Source organism: Eptesicus fuscus, chromosome 9 (genome assembly GCF_027574615.1).
Source record: "Eptesicus fuscus isolate TK198812 chromosome 9, DD_ASM_mEF_20220401, whole genome shotgun sequence".
Classification (NCBI taxonomy): domain Eukaryota; kingdom Metazoa; phylum Chordata; class Mammalia; order Chiroptera; family Vespertilionidae; genus Eptesicus; species Eptesicus fuscus.
This window is the reverse complement of record NC_072481.1, coordinates 71,521,721-71,538,465: the sequence shown is the minus strand read 5'-3', so window position 1 is coordinate 71,538,465 and position 16,745 is coordinate 71,521,721. Positions and strand designations below refer to the sequence as shown.

Here is a 16,745-nt window from a genome sequence, read left to right as displayed (position 1 = left end):
TATTTTTCCTATGCTTAAGGAAATCCTTTTAGAAAGCTGACCCACTCTGTTTCTATTATTTATTAATGTTCTAAACATAGACTTCCTCTCTGTTCTCTATTCTTTTAAAAGACAATGATCTAGAAGAAGGTCGAGTAAAACTGGTTCAAACAGAAAAAAAAACAGGCAAATCCTAAGGCAACGGGCTCACTTAATGGAGGGACTCACTGGCTCACCAGGACCTGATCAGGGTTCCAGCTTCATTGTCCTCAGACGGGCGCTCCTCCCCCGTCCTGTCCACAGCGATGCCTGCCCAGGAGGGAAGGGGGTCTGGCAACTGTTGGGGATGTTCGGACGGTTGGGATCCTTGGGCACCTTCGGAAACCGTTGAGGTCGGTTGGGGTCGGTTGGGGTCGGTTAGGGACTGTGATTGCAGCCAATGGAGGCTGCGCGTGGGCGGACCACCTGCAGATTCTGGAGCAAATGGGGAAGCGCCTCGGGCTGTAGCCATGGAGACGCGTGGGCGGGGCCTCCCAGTAAAGTGCGAACTTTGACCTGCAAGCTAGGCCACATCAGAGGCCTGTGCAACCTGAGGAGCTGAGGATGCTGTGGCCAAGCCCGGGGCCTGGGCGTTGCTGGGCTCCCTGGCTGCGCACCGCGTGGCCATGGTTGACCGGCAGCCATGGAGGTGAGGCTGCCACAGCCAGGGCTGCACACTGGGGTTGGGGCCACCGGCGCCCCAAAGTCCTGCCCCTGGGGCTGGGCCCGGCACTCCCACCCCCAACCTATAGCCCAGCGCTGTCTGGTCTCCCACCTTTTCAGGATTTACAAATTTCTGTTCTGAGGAATGCTCGTATCCTTAAGGTGACCAGACGTCCCGCTTTTTAACAATTTGTCCCGCGTCCCGCAGCCTTTTCAAAAAGTCCCGATTTTTGGAAAGAATGCAGGACAAGCTAGGGAACGGCGGGAGAACGGGAAGGGAATATACGGTTTTCGGCGGCCATGTGGCTATTTAGCCAGGATATGAGTTTTATATTATTTTTGTTAATTTTATAATGTTACTTTAATAATAACAAATAATTGTTGAGAACTGATTATCGAGAACTGCTTATCAAAGTTCGCATTGTTGATCAGTTGTTAGAATTCGACCACCATTGTTTGGACTTAATGAACAATGGCATTTTTGGGGATTGGCAACGACGAAAACATTTTGTAACTGTCTCTCAGACGATACACATGGTACCGGATGCTAGTAAGCTAGTTAAACAAGTGATGTCATTACAAATCAGCTATTCAGATAATTTAGGTAATTTATTTATTTATTTATTTATTTATTTATTTATTTCATAAATTCATAAATTTTCTTGAATTTAGCAGACAGTACTCGTATTATTTATATTTTATAGTGGCGGCAAAAATTCTAGCGCCAGCCTTGGAAGTGACACTTACAATTTACGTTACGGCAAATTCATGACCTTTTAAACAACGACAGCAATCTACTAAAAAAATTTCACTCAAATGAGAAATATGCCAAGGAATAAAATAATACTACACATAATTTGTTTTAGTTATTATATTTGTAAATTGTACTTATGTTGAAATTTAAAAATATATATTACAATACTATTTTTGCGTTCTATGAAAATTTTTGTTGCTCCATATAGACCAAATTTTTCATCAAGAACTCCCCTCTCCCCCCCGCTCGTCAATGGTGTCCCGCTTTACCAATGTTAAAATCTGGTCACCTTACGTATCCTGCAGGTATTAATCATACTGTTAGCTAAAAGGGTCCCTTGTCAAATGCATCTGTTTTCCCCTCCCTCCCTTCTTTCTCCCTTCCCCTCTCTGTCTCCCTCCCCTTTCCTTTTTTCTCTCCTCCTCACCCCATCTCTCCCTTTTTTGATTCTTAAATTATAGGCCTTACTGTTGCCTTCAATAGCCATTAAAAAGGAGCTCTAAAGTGGTTTAAAATAAAACAATACAGCAGATATTTTTGTATTAGAGAACTGTGAAAAGCTTATCAGTCACATAATAAGGGGTAAAATTTGTTTTTATCCTCATATACTTCCCCCCCCCTTTATACAATTATTTATTTTCAACATGTAGAATTCAAAAAATACAACAAAGCTAAAAATGCAAATAAACTGTAATCTTATAGAGACATTTGCTGTTAATATGGTATATATCCTTTGCTAATAATATATATAACTCTGTACATTTTTCCTATTTTCATTAATTAGTCTTTTACAGTATTATATTGAATAGCAACATAGCATACCATCAAATATATGTACCTGAATTTCTTGAACAATCCACTTGTGTTACACATGTAGATTTTCCCCAGTTTTTTAAACGTTATTTTCATTGTTCACACTATTACAGATCCCCATTCCCCCCGACCCAGCTCCCCACTTTGCCCAGCTCCTTCCACCCAACCTCCACACCCCCTTCCCTCTGGCCATCACCACACTGTTGTCTGTGTCTGTGCATAAATGTTCTTTGGCTCATCCCTTGGCCTTTTTTCTTTCCAGTCCCCTCCACCCCCCCTCCCATTTGACAGCTGTCAGTCTGTTCCATGTATCCATGCCTCGGTTTCTATTTTATTTTATTCATCAGTTTATTTTGTTCATTAGATTACACATATAAGTAAGATTTTATATATATTTCTCTGACTGGCTTAATTCACTTGGCATTATAATCTCCAGGTCCATCCATGCTGTTGCAAAAGGTGAGGTTTCCTTCTTTTTAACAGCTGCATAGTATTCCATTGTGTAAATGTACCACAGCTTTTTATCTACTCATCTACTGATGGGCACTTGGCTATTTCCAGATCTTGGCTATTATAAATAACTAGAGGCCTGGTGCATGGATTCATGCACCAGTGGGGTCCCTCAGCGTGGCTTGCAGGGATCTGCTGAAACCGGCAGTCCAACATCCCCCAAGGATGTAGTAGTGTGCGAAACGGCAGGCAGCCGGGGAGAAGCTCAAGCCCAGGCCGGGTGCTGTGCCACTTCCACTCATCCCAGCCCCACTGTGCCTGCCACGGCAGCTCAGTAGGCTCGCTGCTGCTCCACAGCTGCACTCACCAGCCGTGATCCCAGCGTCTGCGCCATCAGTCAGCTGAGTGGTGCTCCCACTATGGAGCACACTGACCACTAGTGGGCAGCTCCTGTATTGAGCGTCTGCCCCCTGGTGGTCAGTGCGTGTCATAGTGACCAGTGGACTGATCGTTCGGTCACATATATGCTGGAATGAACCCCTATGTTCTTTCTGATTCATGCTTGGAAATTCTTAGGATATATTCCCAGAAGTGGGATCACTAGATGTGAAGGCAGTTTCATTTTTAATTTTTTTTTTGAGGAAACTCCATACTGTTTTTCACAGTGGCTGCACTATTCTGCATTCCCACTAACAGTGCACAAGGTTTTCCATTTCTCCACATCCTCACCAGCACTTGTTGGTTGATTTATTGATGGTAACCCTTCTGACTGCTGTGAGGTGTTATTATCTCATTCTGGTTTTAATTTGCATTTCTCTGATGATTAGTGGCATTGAACATTTTTTCATGTCTATTGGCCATCTGTATGTCCTCTTTGGAGAAGGGTCAATTCAGGTCGTTTGCCCATTTTTTAATTGGATTTTTTGTCTTCCTGGTGTATACGTGATTTATATGTTTTGGAAATTGTTTAGTTTTTGCCCATTGAGTCCAGGACTTTTGTATACTGGGACTTTTTTTTTTTTATTGTTACTGCTTCAATTTTGTTAGTTGTAATTGGTCTATTCAGGTTTTCTGATTCTTTCTGATTCAGTTTTGGAATATTGTATGTTTCTAGGAATTTATTCATTTCACCCAATTTGTTGGCATATAGTTGTTCATAGTATTTTCTTACAATCCTTTGTATTTCTGTGATGTCAGTTGTTACTTCGCCTCTTTCATTTCTGATTTTATTTATCTGGGTCCTCTATTTCTTGATGAGGGTAGTTGAAAGTTCATTAATCTTGTTTGCCTTTTCAAAGAACAAGCTCTTGGTTTCATTGCAGTCTCTATGTCATTTATTTCTTTTCTGATCTTTATTATTTCCTTCCTTCTACTTACTCTAGGCTTTGTTTGTTGCTCTTTTTCTAGTTCTTTTAGACATAGGGTTTTAATAGTTTATTTGAGATTGTTCTTGCTTCTTGAGGTAGACCAGTAATGCTATGAGTCTCCCCTCCCAGGACTGCTTTCACTCTGTCCCATAGATTCCAAGTTGTTGTGTATTTATTTTCATTGTTTCAGGTAATATTTGTTTATTCCTTGATCTCATTGTTAACCTATTCATGATTTAATGACATGCTATTTAGCCTCCATGTGTTTGAATGTTTTGAGGTTTTTTTTATTATAGTTGATTTCTAGTTTCATGCCATTATGATCCGAGAAGATGATATGATTTCAATCTTCTTGAATTTGTTAAGAGTTATTTTTTGTCCTAACATGTGGTTATCTTTGAGAATGTTCCGTGTGCACTTGAGAAGAATGTATTTCTGAGAGAGAACCAAGATGGCAGTGTAGGTAAACGCCAGTATTCATCACCTCCCACACCTACATCAAAATAACAGCTTAATACAAAACAACCATCATTCAGAACTGCCTGAAAGCTGGCTGAATGAAAGTTCTACAACTAGAGAAGTAAAGAGGAATGTACATTAAGACTGGTAGGATGGGCAGAGGAGTAGAAATGGCTGGTCTGACACCCAAATGTGTAGTGTTTTTAATTAGGGATATCTTGGCTGCTGAGGCCTCCTGTGAGAAGCAAGGGATCCCAGCCCCATACCAGACCCCCAGCCCAGGGTTCCAGGGGTGGGAAGAGATGTTCCCATAACTTCAGGCTATAAAAACCAGTGGGGATAGTGGCTGAGTGACAAGGTGGCTGCTGGAGGCTGAGGGAGTCTCTCATAAAGGGCTAGTACACGAACTTACACAGTCCCACTCCCTCTGAACTCCAGCACTGGGCAGCAGCATTGGAGGAACCATGGACACACAGAAAGGAACTGGATTGTTTGGCATCAGGGAAGCAAACTTGAGGGTGGCTTACTCCCAGATGGAGGTAATCCCAGTGGTCATTGTGCCTGTGTGGGGATTTCCCCTTTGCAGAGCTGACTGGCAGCCATATCTGAGTTTCCATCAGCCTGACTGACACTGTTCCCTCCATCCTGATGATTCCCTGAGACCCTGCTCCATCTAACTTGCAACCCTGCTCAAGCTGTTTACAGTGGCTTTTGCATACAAATGGCCTGTTCTTGCTAAGGTTTCAGACTTTCCTAAAATCTCTTAGACACGTAACCGCTGGCATCAGCATGCCCCATAACTATCAATAAGAGGCCCAAGACCTGGCACTAGTGTCCAGCTAGGCCTCACTTGGGCACTTCCAAGCCTAGTACAAAAAGCAGCCATCTGCAGATTAGTTGGTAGTTCCTGCTGGGTGGCCCTAGGCAGTGGCTGACTTTGTACCTCCCGGGAGACCCTAGAGCCAGTGCACCTGTGGACAACTTCAGACCATACCAGGTTACAAATCTACACATCCACAAGCAACATATTCAAGGGACAGACTCAATGAGCACCAACACCTCACTGAAGCAAGTTCTGCTCCATAGGGGTGTCTCCTACATAGCAGCTCTTCCACTGTAGTTACTGATGGTCCTCAATTGGCTTGGAAGTCAACCCCCAGTGATGCCAACAGCAATCAAGGCTCAACTTCAACAAGACTATGCACACAGCCCACATAGGGGCACACCTAGAGTGCCCAGCTCAGGTGACTGGGGAGACTGAGCCACTGGGTCCTACATGGCAACTACTACACAAGGCCTCTCTACCAACTCCAGGAGACAAAGCATCTCTACCTAATATATATATAAATAAACACAGGGAAGCAGCCAAAATGCGGAGACATAGAAACATGTCACAAATTAAAGAATGGAAGAAGTTTCCTGAAAGAGAATTAAATGAAATGGAAGCAAGCAAACTACTAGATACAGCATTCAAAACAATGGTTGTTCAAGGATCTTAATGAGAGCCTCAAGTGACTCAAAGAGAGCTTCAAGGGACTTAGTGAGAATTTCAAAGACATGAAAAGGACCAGTCAGATTTTAAGCATACACTAACTGAAATAAAGAATAATTTAAAGGAATTCAACAGTAGAGTATTTTGAGAATCAAATCAACAATTTGGAATATGAGGAAACAGAAAACACCCAATCAGAAGAGAAAAAATAATCCAAAAATATGAAGATAGTGTAAGGAGCCTCTGGGACAACTTCAAGCATACCAACATTCACATTATGAGGATGCCAGAGGAGAAGAGAGGGAGTAAGATATTGAAAACCTATTTACAGAAATAATGACAGAAAACTTCTACCTTGTGAAAGAAAAAGACTTACAAGTCCAGGAAGCACAGACAGTCCCAAACAAGAGGGACCCAAAGAGGCCCATACAAAACACATTACAATTAAAATGCCAAGAGTTAAAGACAGAGAATTTTAAAAGCAGCAAGAGAAAATTAATTAGTTACCTACAAGGGAGTGTCCATATGACTATCATCTGATTTCTCAACAGAAAATTTGCAGGCCAGAAGGGAGTGGTAAGAAATATTCAAAGTGATGAATAGCAAGGATCTACAACCAAGATTACCCAGCAAAGCTATCATTTAGAATTAAAGGTGAGATAAAGAGCTTCACAAACAAGAAAAAGATAAAGGAGCTCATCACCACCAAACCAGTATTACATGAAATGTTGAAGGGTATTCTTTAAGATGAAGATGAAGAAGAAGAAGAAGAAGAAGAAGAAGAAGAAGAAGAAGAAGAAGAAGAAGAAGAGGAGGAGGAGGAGGAGGAGGAGGAGGAGGAGGAGGAGGAGGAGGAGGAGGAGGAGGAAGAGGAGGAGGAGGAGGAAGAGGAAGAAGAGGAGAAGAAGAAGAAGAGGAGAGGAGGAGGAGGAGGAGGAGGAGGAGGAGGAAGAAGAAGAAGAGGAGGAAGAAGAAGAAGAAGAAGAAGAAGAAGAAGAAGAAATTGGCAATAAAAAGGCAATAAATACCTGTCTATCAACAATTGAATCTAAAAATCAAAATAAATGAACAAGGAATCTAATGAACAAAAGAAACTGATGAATAAAATAGAAGCAGAGGCATGGAAGCATAGAACAGACTGGCGAATCTCAGAAGGAAGTGGGGAGAGATTATAAGATCCTATATGCATATATGGACACAGACAATAGGGTGGTGAAGGCCTGGGGCAGGGCATGAACCAGGTGGACAGGGGCAGAGGGGAGGGGAAGGGACATCTGTAATACTCTCAACAATAAAGATATTTTTTTAATTTTTAAAGAATGTATATTCTGCTCTTTGGGAATAAAATGTTCCGCATATATCAATTAAATCCATCTAATCTGGTGTGGACCTCACTCTAGCAACAGGATTTGTCCTCCCAACTCACATGCTATGTGTACCTGTGTTTTCACTTTTGTGATTGCTGGTTCATTGATAAATATATATTTCCATTTTAGAAAAACTGCCAATCTTTGTTCCAATGTGGAGTAATTTATATTTTTACTAAGATTATGTGAAACTTCCAATTATTCCACATTTTAAACACTTGGTGTTGGTCATTGTTTTGGTAGTAGCTCTTCCAGTGGACATGCACTGGTAAACTACTGCAGTTTTAATTCGTATTTACCTAATGTCCAATGATCTGAGCAAATCTTTATGTGCTATTTTGGTGAACAGTTTGTTCAAATCTTTTCCTATTTCAACAATTAGATTGTTTTTTCTTGTTAATGAATCTTGGAAGTTCTATAAACATTCTGCCTACAAGAATTTTTTTTTCTAATATGTTAATCCAGTCTGTGACTTATCTATACTAATAAAAGGGTAATATGCTTATTAGACTGGGAGACCTTCCAGACGTCCTTCCAGACAAAGCCATGGTGGCAGGGCCAAGGCAGAGGCAGTTAGGGGCGATCAGGCCAGGAGGGGAGGACAGCTGGGGGTAATCAGGCCAGCAAGGGGGGGCAGTTGGGGGCGAACAGGCTGGGAGGCAGAGTGGTTAGGGGTGATCAGGCAGGCAGGCAAGTGGGCGGTTAGGAGCCAACGTTCCCAGATTGCGAGAGGGATGTCCGGCAGTCAGACATCCCTGGAGGGATCCCAGATTATAGAGGGTGCAGGCCAGGCTGAGGGACACCCTCCACCCCCGTGCACGAATTTCATGCATGAATTTCTTGCACCAGGCCACTAGTGTTTTTATATTTGTAATGGTGACTTTTGAAGAGTAAATGATTTTAATTTTGATGAAGTACAATTTCCATTTTTTTCTTTGCCTAACTCAACATCACAGAGATTATTCTACAGTTTTCACCTGATTTGTTGAAGTTTAGCTTTGAAATTTAGATCTTGACCAATTTTGAGTTATTTTTTGTGTAGGTTATGAAATTGGGCAGAAAGTTAATTCTTTGGGTGGAGCCTCCTATGGTTATCTAATGTTCCAGCACCATTTATAAACTAAAGCACTCTCATTTCTCCCCTTTGAAGTACATTCACAGATTTATTTAAAATCCATTGACCAGAAACATAAAGGTTTATTTTTTGGAGTTTCTATTCTGTTCCATTTGATCTCTACATCTATCCTTACACCAGTCCCTTCGTCTTTATTACTCTGGCTTTATAGGGAAGATATAAAGACTTTCTGGGTCAGATCTGGGGACCGTGGCACCAACTTCAAGTCAGGTACTCTAAGTCCTCCAATTTTGTTCTTATTCTCTAAATTATTTTGGCCACTCTAAGTCCTCTGAATTTTCATATACACTTTATGATCATACTTTTTTCTTTAAAAAAAAAAAAAAAGCTAGCTGGGGATTCAATAGAGATCATGGCAAATCTGTAGATCAATTTGGGCCAAATTTTCTATCTAGACAATACTGAGTCGTTCCAATCCATAAATATTATAAACCTTTCCATTTATTTTGTTATGTTTCATTTCTCTAAGCAATAGTTTGAAGCTTTAAGTAGACAGATTGTGCACTTGTTTTATTATTTTTGATGCAATTGTGAATGGTATAGATTTCTTAGTACTGTTTTCAGGCTCTTTATTACTAGTGTATAGAAATATAATTGAGTGTTTTATATTGGTTGTATATCTTACCATCTTGCTAAGCTATCTTATTATTTCTGTTAGCTTTATTGAAGATTTGCTAGGATCATGTTTCCTGCAAATTAATAGTTTAATTTGCAAATTAATATGGTTTTAATTTCTATTTCTTGCTTTACTGTACTGGCTGGAAATTTAGTAACATGCGGAATGCACATTTGAGATGAACATTTTGCCTTGGCCCCAATATTAAGGGGAAAGCATTTGGTATGGATTAGTTCTAAGGTTCCTCAGTGCTCTCTATCAGATTGAGGGTATTTCTTTTTTCTAGGTGGTAAAATTTTTTATCATCAACAGATGTGTTATGTCAAGAGCTTTTTCTGTATGGTGCACTTATGTTTAATGTACTTTAATTTATTAACATTCTTATTATATCAATTTATTTGTAGATGTTTTCATTCTTGCATTCCTGGAAATAACCCTAAGTTAGTCAGGTGTATAATCCTGTGTGTGTGACTGAATTTATTTGCTAATATTTTGTAATATTTTGTTAATGATATTTGCCTCCACATTTATGAATGACATTGGCTTATGATATTCTTTTGTGATGACATTGTCTGGCTTTGGTATTGTATACTGGTTTCATGGAATAAATTGGGAAGTATTATTTCCTTCTCTGTTTTCTGAAAGAGTTTGTGCATAGTTGGTATGATTTTTTTCTAAAAGCATTAGGTAGAGCCCAAGCTGCTTTGGCTCAATAGATAGAGGATCGGCCCATGGACTTAAGGATCCCAGTTCAATTCTTGTCAAGGGCACGAACCTTGGTTGCAGGCTTCATCCCTGGCCCTGGTTGGGGCTTGTTTTGGAGGCAACCAATTGCTGTGTCTCTCTCACATGGATGTTTTTCTATCTGTGTCTCTCCTTCTTCCTTCCACTCTCTCTAAAAATCAATGGGAAAAAAATATCCTCAGGTGAGGATTAACAAAAAACAAACAAACAAAAAAATTAGTTAGAATTCACCAGTAAAGCCATCAGAGCCTGATATTTTCTTAAAGGGGAATTTAAAATTTGGAGTTCAGTGTCTTTACTTGTTATATACATGTTTGAATTTTCTATTTTTTCTTGAAACAATTTTTGTGCTTCTAAGAAAAACCATTTTCTTAGAAGAACAAAACATACACACACACACACATACACACACACATACACACACACACACATACACACACACACACAAAAAAAAAAACAGTTTCTTCTTCATAGACTCCTGGTTACTTTGAAAAGGGCTCAGGATGTGGGCCAGAGCAACTGGAACCAGTCAGGTTGATAGGGGAGGGGTACATAATAGAAATAGAATCACAGTTGTTCAATAGCTACTCCCTCTAAAGAAGAAATATTTCTTACAGACCCTGGTGGACTGGAGGATGTGTTGCAGGGAAGAACAGGCCCTGGAGAGGTGGCAGCCTAGAGTCCAGATCAAGGACAGGACCTCTCTGAAGGGAGACAGCCATCCCGGCTAATCTTTTCTGAGGCTAATCTCTGCAAGGACAGTGAAGAAAGGCACACCCTGGAAACTCACCGATTTTAGCTTTTTCCCCATTCACTATGCCTATGTAAAAGCTGGTTTGAAATGAAATGTCAGAGCAGTCTTTTCAGGGTGTTACACCTGCTGCCCAGATGCCGGCTATCTGATTAATAAAACGCACCGTAAAGGTTCAACCTTGTCTCTACTTATTTGACTCTGGTAGCAGTGGGCAGCCAGACCCTTTCATGTCTGGTATCAAGGTGGCAACCTGGGCCTGCAGGGGACTATGGGGAACCAGGAGAAACGGGGAAAACAGGAGGCACTCAGCAATGTGTGTGGTCCCATCGCTGGGATCTTGCCATTCGTGTGGAGGCAATGAAGCTCGCCAAAGGAAGATGTGGTCCGTGGATGAGCTGGTTCCCAGTGACCGATTGGTCTCCATTAAAAGCCCTCTCTGGCACATGACTCCCCACTCGGTACACGGTGTTCACATGTCCCTCGTTTCCTGACTCTTCTCTTCTGCTGTGGCACTTTTGTGGCCACTAAGAGGGCATCGGGCAGGGCCATCAGGCTCAGGCGGCTGTGTTGGTGCCCGGGTCCCCAGATCTGACCCAGAAGCACCAACGCCCTGGACAGAGTATGTGAGTCTCAGCTCCTGGAGCAAAACGCACTTGTCAAGTGTGACGAGGAGAGTGGGGATTGACTCCTGGGCCACAGTGAGCAGGAGGTCAGGGAGGGCCATGAGCTGGCCACCTTGCCACTGAGGGGCTGTGACAGGAAGCATTCTAGGTAGAACTGAGGACCATGTAAAATGGACTCAAGTGCAGGTGATGAATGGGTGGTGCTGCCCACCAGCCCAGCTTGTCTGAGGCCCCTGCACCTTATCCTCGGGGTCTCCACAGGGTCTGCTCCAGTTCCCCTTCCACCCCCCACAACTGCAATGGGCATGGTCAGAGGCTGTCCCACCCTCCCTCCACCCCCCACAACTGCAGTGGGCATGGTCAGAGGCTGTCCCACCCTCCCTCCACCCCCCACAACTGCAGTGGGCATGGTCAGGGGCTGTCTCCACCCTCCCTCCACCCCCCACAACTGGCAATGGGCATGGTCAGGGGCTGTCTCCACCCTCCCTCCACCCCCCACAACTGGCAATGGGCATGGTCAGAGGCTGTTCCCACCTTCCCTCCACTCCCCCACAACTGCAATGGGCATGGTCAGAGGCTGTCCCACCCTCCCTCCACCCCCCACAACTGCAATGGGCATGGTCAGAGGCTGTCCCACCCTCCCTCCACTCCCCCACAACTGGCAATGGGCATGGTCAGGGGCTGTCTCCACCCTCCCTCCACCCCCCACAACTGGCAATGGGCATGGTCAGAGGCTGTTCCCACCTTCCCTCCACTCCCCCACAACTGCAATGGGCATGGTCAGAGGCTGTCCCACCCTCCCTCCACCCCCCACAACTGCAATGGGCATGGTCAGAGGCTGTCCCACCCTCCCTCCACTCCCTCACAACTGGCAATGGGCATGGTCAGGGGTTGGGCTTTATGAGGTCCCTTGGTCTATGTTGTTGCCATGACAACCAGGGAGGTCCTGGGGACTGGTTGCATGTCCTCATTTTGGCCTGGTCTGAGCAAGAGCGTGCATACTGTTTTGTTCAGTCAGGACGACTTTGAGAATTGAGAAAGGAGAGTGTTTGTGGCTGCAAGGGAGGTGCGTGCTTCACTTCTTCCTCTGTTCTCTCAAGGGGACTAGCAGGTTTGGCCACTGGAAGTTCAGAAAGATAGTCCAAGTCCCAGCAGGACACAGCAAGCTAATGATTCATAAATACTGGGGCCTATGTCCAGTGACGGGGTTTAGACATGTTTACATAGAGGTCATAGTGTCATAAGGAGGCCATTGAGTGGTGTATGTGGGGTGTATGTGTGTGTGTAGTGTGTGTGCATATGTATTTGTGTATGTGTGTGTTTTGTTTTGTGTGGTGTATGTGGGCTAGGGTGGTGTGTGTGGTATATGGTACGTGGTGGTGGTGGTGGTGGTGGTGATGTGTGTGTGTGTGTGTGTGTGTGTGTGTGATATTGTGTGTCTGGTGGAGTGTGTGTGTTCATATCCAGCGGCAATATCAAAGCTGTGTGTTGGGTGGGACAGGGAGGAAGAGCGTTTCCCTGGCTCTCAGCACTAGGGCCTGACCAGTGTGGCTGCATGGCGGTGGTGGGAAGAGTGCTTCATGAGAGAGAATGAGCCTGCTCTGGCCATTGTCTTCTTTGTTGCTCTCCCAGTCCTGGGTCCTCACCAGCACACCTCCCCTTAAGAAGTATAGAGAAATGGGTCTGTGCCATTGGCAGATGGGACAGCACTCTTGTTTCATTTCTCTACATGTGGAGCAGGTGGGTACAGCTGAATCTAAAGTAGGAAGTGGTATTTCCCACAAGGTTTGGCCCCAAGCAGATGGACATCAGAAGTTGGATGGGTTTGCACTGGGACGCCAAAGAAAAATATCTGTCTGTCTTTGTGGCAGCCCAGATTGAATAAGGGACTACATTTGCAAAAAAAAAGAAGAAGAAGAAGTTGGATGGATGGGTGGTTGGGTGGATGGGAGGCTGATTACCTGTGGAGTTACTCCCTTGGTTGGGGCAAGGGGCTTTTCCCAGACTTGGAACTTTGTCTACACAGGGCATCTGTGGGAGCACTCAAGGGGAGCCCACTTTAATTGTACCCATTTATATCCATAAAAAAATAACACAAGAAGTTAGGTATTAGGAGAAACCAAGATGGCAGCATAGGTAAACACCTATACTGCTGCCTCGCACAACAGTTTCAAAACTGCAACTGGAAGACAGAGCGGACATCGTCCAGAATCACCGGAAAGCTGGCTGAGTGGAAATTCTACAACTAGAAGGAAAGAGAAAAGGACACGGAGACTCAGAGGAGCTGTGGAGGACAGAGGTGCGGAGACCCACGCGTGCAGAAAGGGCGGGCGGCTGAATACACGGCTGGCTTACTCGCGGCATGCGGAGAGGGCGGGCAGCAAGCACGTGGCTAGCTTTCGCGTTCGGGAGGGAAACAAAACCTCCCAACTGCACTGAAATCCAGCTCTGGGTGAGACTTTGGGTACCAGACTCATTCGGGGAGAAACTGGACTGTCTGGCAGTGGGCAAAACTCGAGAGCAGCCTTCTCTCAGAGGTGCGTGCAGCCATTGCTGCGGGACACTGAGACACAGGGGCCTCTTAGGGTGGGGCTGACGGGAAACCAAGGCTGTCTGCTCCACCCTGAGATTCCGCCCTATCTAAGCTGAGCACAGAAACCCTCCCAAAGGAGACACTGCTGATCCTCACAGCCAATTGGCCTGGAGGTCAACTCCCCCCAGTGATACCAACAACAATCAAGGCTTAACTACAACAAGACCACACACAGCCCACAATAGGGTGCACCAAGAGTGTCCACCTCAGGTAACTGGGGAGGCTGAGCTACTGGGCCCTGCTAGGACACCTAGCACACAAAGCCACTCCATCAACTCAGGGAAGCAGCTAAAATGTGGAGACAAAGAGGCAGGCCACAAATGAAGAAAATGGAGGAAAGCAAAAGACTGGATTTAGAGTTCAAAACCACGGTTATAAGGTTTTTCAAGAATTTCCTAGAAAAGGCCAATAAATTTAACAAGACCCTCGAGGATATGAAAAGGGTCAACTAGAAATTAAGCATACACTGACTGAAATAAAAAATATACAGAGACCTAAAAGCAGACTAGAGCAGTGATGGGCAACCTTTTGAGCTTGGTGTGTCAAACTTCACCAAAAAACTGAGCATAACTCGGATAGTGTGTCACTTTGAGGAAAAAACTAACTCCAAGACTCTAGTCGCAAATGTTTCATCCTCAGGAGCAGCAGATGTTTCATCCTCAGCATGCGGCCGTGTGTCATCAGAAATGGCTACACGTGTCAGTGCTGACACGCGTGTCATAGGTTCGCCATCACTGGACTAGAGGATCGCAAGAATCAAGTTAAAGATTTGGAATATAAAGAAGCAAAAACACCCCTCCGGAAAAGCAAAAAGAAAAAAGAATCCAAAAAGTTGAAGATAGTGTAAGAAGCCTCTGGGACAACTTCAAGCATACCAACATCCGAATTATGGGGGTCCCAGAAGAAGAGAGAGAGCAAGATACTGAAAACCTATTTGAAGAAATAATGAACGAAAACTTCCCCCACCTGGTGAAAGAAATAGACTTACAAGTCCAGGAAGCACATAGAACCCCAAACAAAAGGAATCCAAAGAGGACCACACCAAGACACACCATAATTAAAATGCCAAGAGCAAAAGACAAAGAGAGAATATTAAAAGCAGCAAGAGAAAAACAGTTAGTTACCTACAAAGGAGCACCCATACGATTGTCAGCTGATTTCTCAACAGAAACTATGCAGGCCAGACGGGAATGGCAAGAAATATTCAAAGTGATGAATAGCAAGGACCTACAACCAAGATTACTCTACCCAGCAAAGCTATCATTCAGAATTGAAGGTCAGATAAAGAGCTTTACAGATAAGGAAAAGCTGAAGGAGTTCATCACCACCAAACCAGAATTATATGAAATGCTGAAAGGTATTCTTTAAGAAGAGGAAGAAGAAGAAAAAGATATAGATAAAAATTATGAACAACAAATATGTATCTATCAACAAGTGAATCTAAAAACCAAGTGAATAAAAAATCTGATGAACAGTATTAACTGGTGAATATAATAGAAGCAGGGGCATAGAAAGGGAGTGGACTGACAATTCTCGGGGGAAAAGGGGAGTGGGGGGTGCGGGAAGAGACTGAACAAAAAGCGTTATACCTATGGATGAGGACAGTGGGTAGGAGGTAAGGGCAGAAGGTGGGGTGGGAGCTGCTTGGAGGGGAGCTATGGGAGGAAAAAGAGAAACAATTGTAATAATCTGAACAATAAAGATTTATTAAACTTAAAAAAAGAAGTCAGGTATTTGATCCCAGGTTTTTTAACTATCTGATCTCCCAAGAGATAAGAATTTGAATTAAATACACATTTTCCCTTTTGCACATATGCTGGAGGCTAAAGCAAACAGCAGTTAAGAAACATTGGAAGGGCCCTATCTGGTTTGACTCAGTGGATACAGCATCAGACTGCGGACTGAAGGGTTCCAGGTTCGATTCCCAGTCAGGGCACATGCCTGGGTTACAGGTGATCCCCAATAGGGATCATTTCCTGGGGTATGCAGGAGGCAGCCAATCAATGATTCTCTCTCATCATTGATTTTTCTATCTCCCTCTCCCTTCCTCTCTGCAATCAATAAAAATATATATTTAAAATAAAAAGAAACATTGGAAGGCCAATGGACTTTGATACTCAGCAGGGCTGAATCCCGCTGTGATTGCAATGGCTTGAGATTTCCAGACCTGATAATCTTTACATTGTTTACCAAACTTTATATTTGATCTGCCTGTATGCATTGCTAAAGGGAAAATGTGTATTCAAGTAAATAAAAAGTGGACCAGGCCAGAACTCAGGTGCCTCTACAAGAAAGAGGTTTCCACCTGGCCCTCCAATGCCTGCCAAATTTTTATTTCTTGTATAGCATTTTCATTTGTGTATCAGCCCCTCCTTCAGATCCTGAACCTCACTGTGCAGGTTGCAGCACACATATTTCAAGCTGGGTGAAAATTACACTTGGCTTTTATTAATGGAGACTAGAAGCATGAAATTGGAGACTGGTTCATGAAATTCGTGCACTGGGGGGAGGTGTCCCTCAGCCCAGCCTGCACCCTCTCCAATCTGGGAACCTTTGGGGAAAGTCCGACTGCCAGTTCAGGACAGTTCCCACAGGGATCAGGCTTAAACCGACAGACAGACATCCCTCTCACAATCCAAGACTGCTGGCTCCCACCTGCTCGTCTGCCTACCTGCCTGATGGCCCCTAACTGCTCCCCTGCCAGGCTGGTCACCCCCAACTGCCCTCCCCTGCAGGCCTGGTCTCCCCCAACTGCCCTCCCTCCCCTGCAGGCCTGGTCTCCCCCAACTGCCCTCCCCTGAAGGCCTGGTCACCCTCAACTGCCCTCTCCTGCAGGTCCAGTCACCCCCAACTGCCCTCTCCTGCAGGCCCAGGCCCAGTCACCCCTAACTGCCCTC

General features: G+C 44.1%; 1 long non-coding RNA gene across 1 annotated transcript; it reads left to right on the top strand.

Moving 5' to 3' along the window:
• Positions 1-614: 614 nt before the first annotated feature.
• Positions 615-10,808, top strand: LOC129150351 (uncharacterized). The gene is made up of 2 exons (XR_008557075.1): positions 615-667; positions 10,496-10,808. It is a non-coding gene; the product is annotated as an uncharacterized LOC129150351 (long non-coding RNA).
• Positions 10,809-16,745: the final 5,937 nt, after the last annotated feature.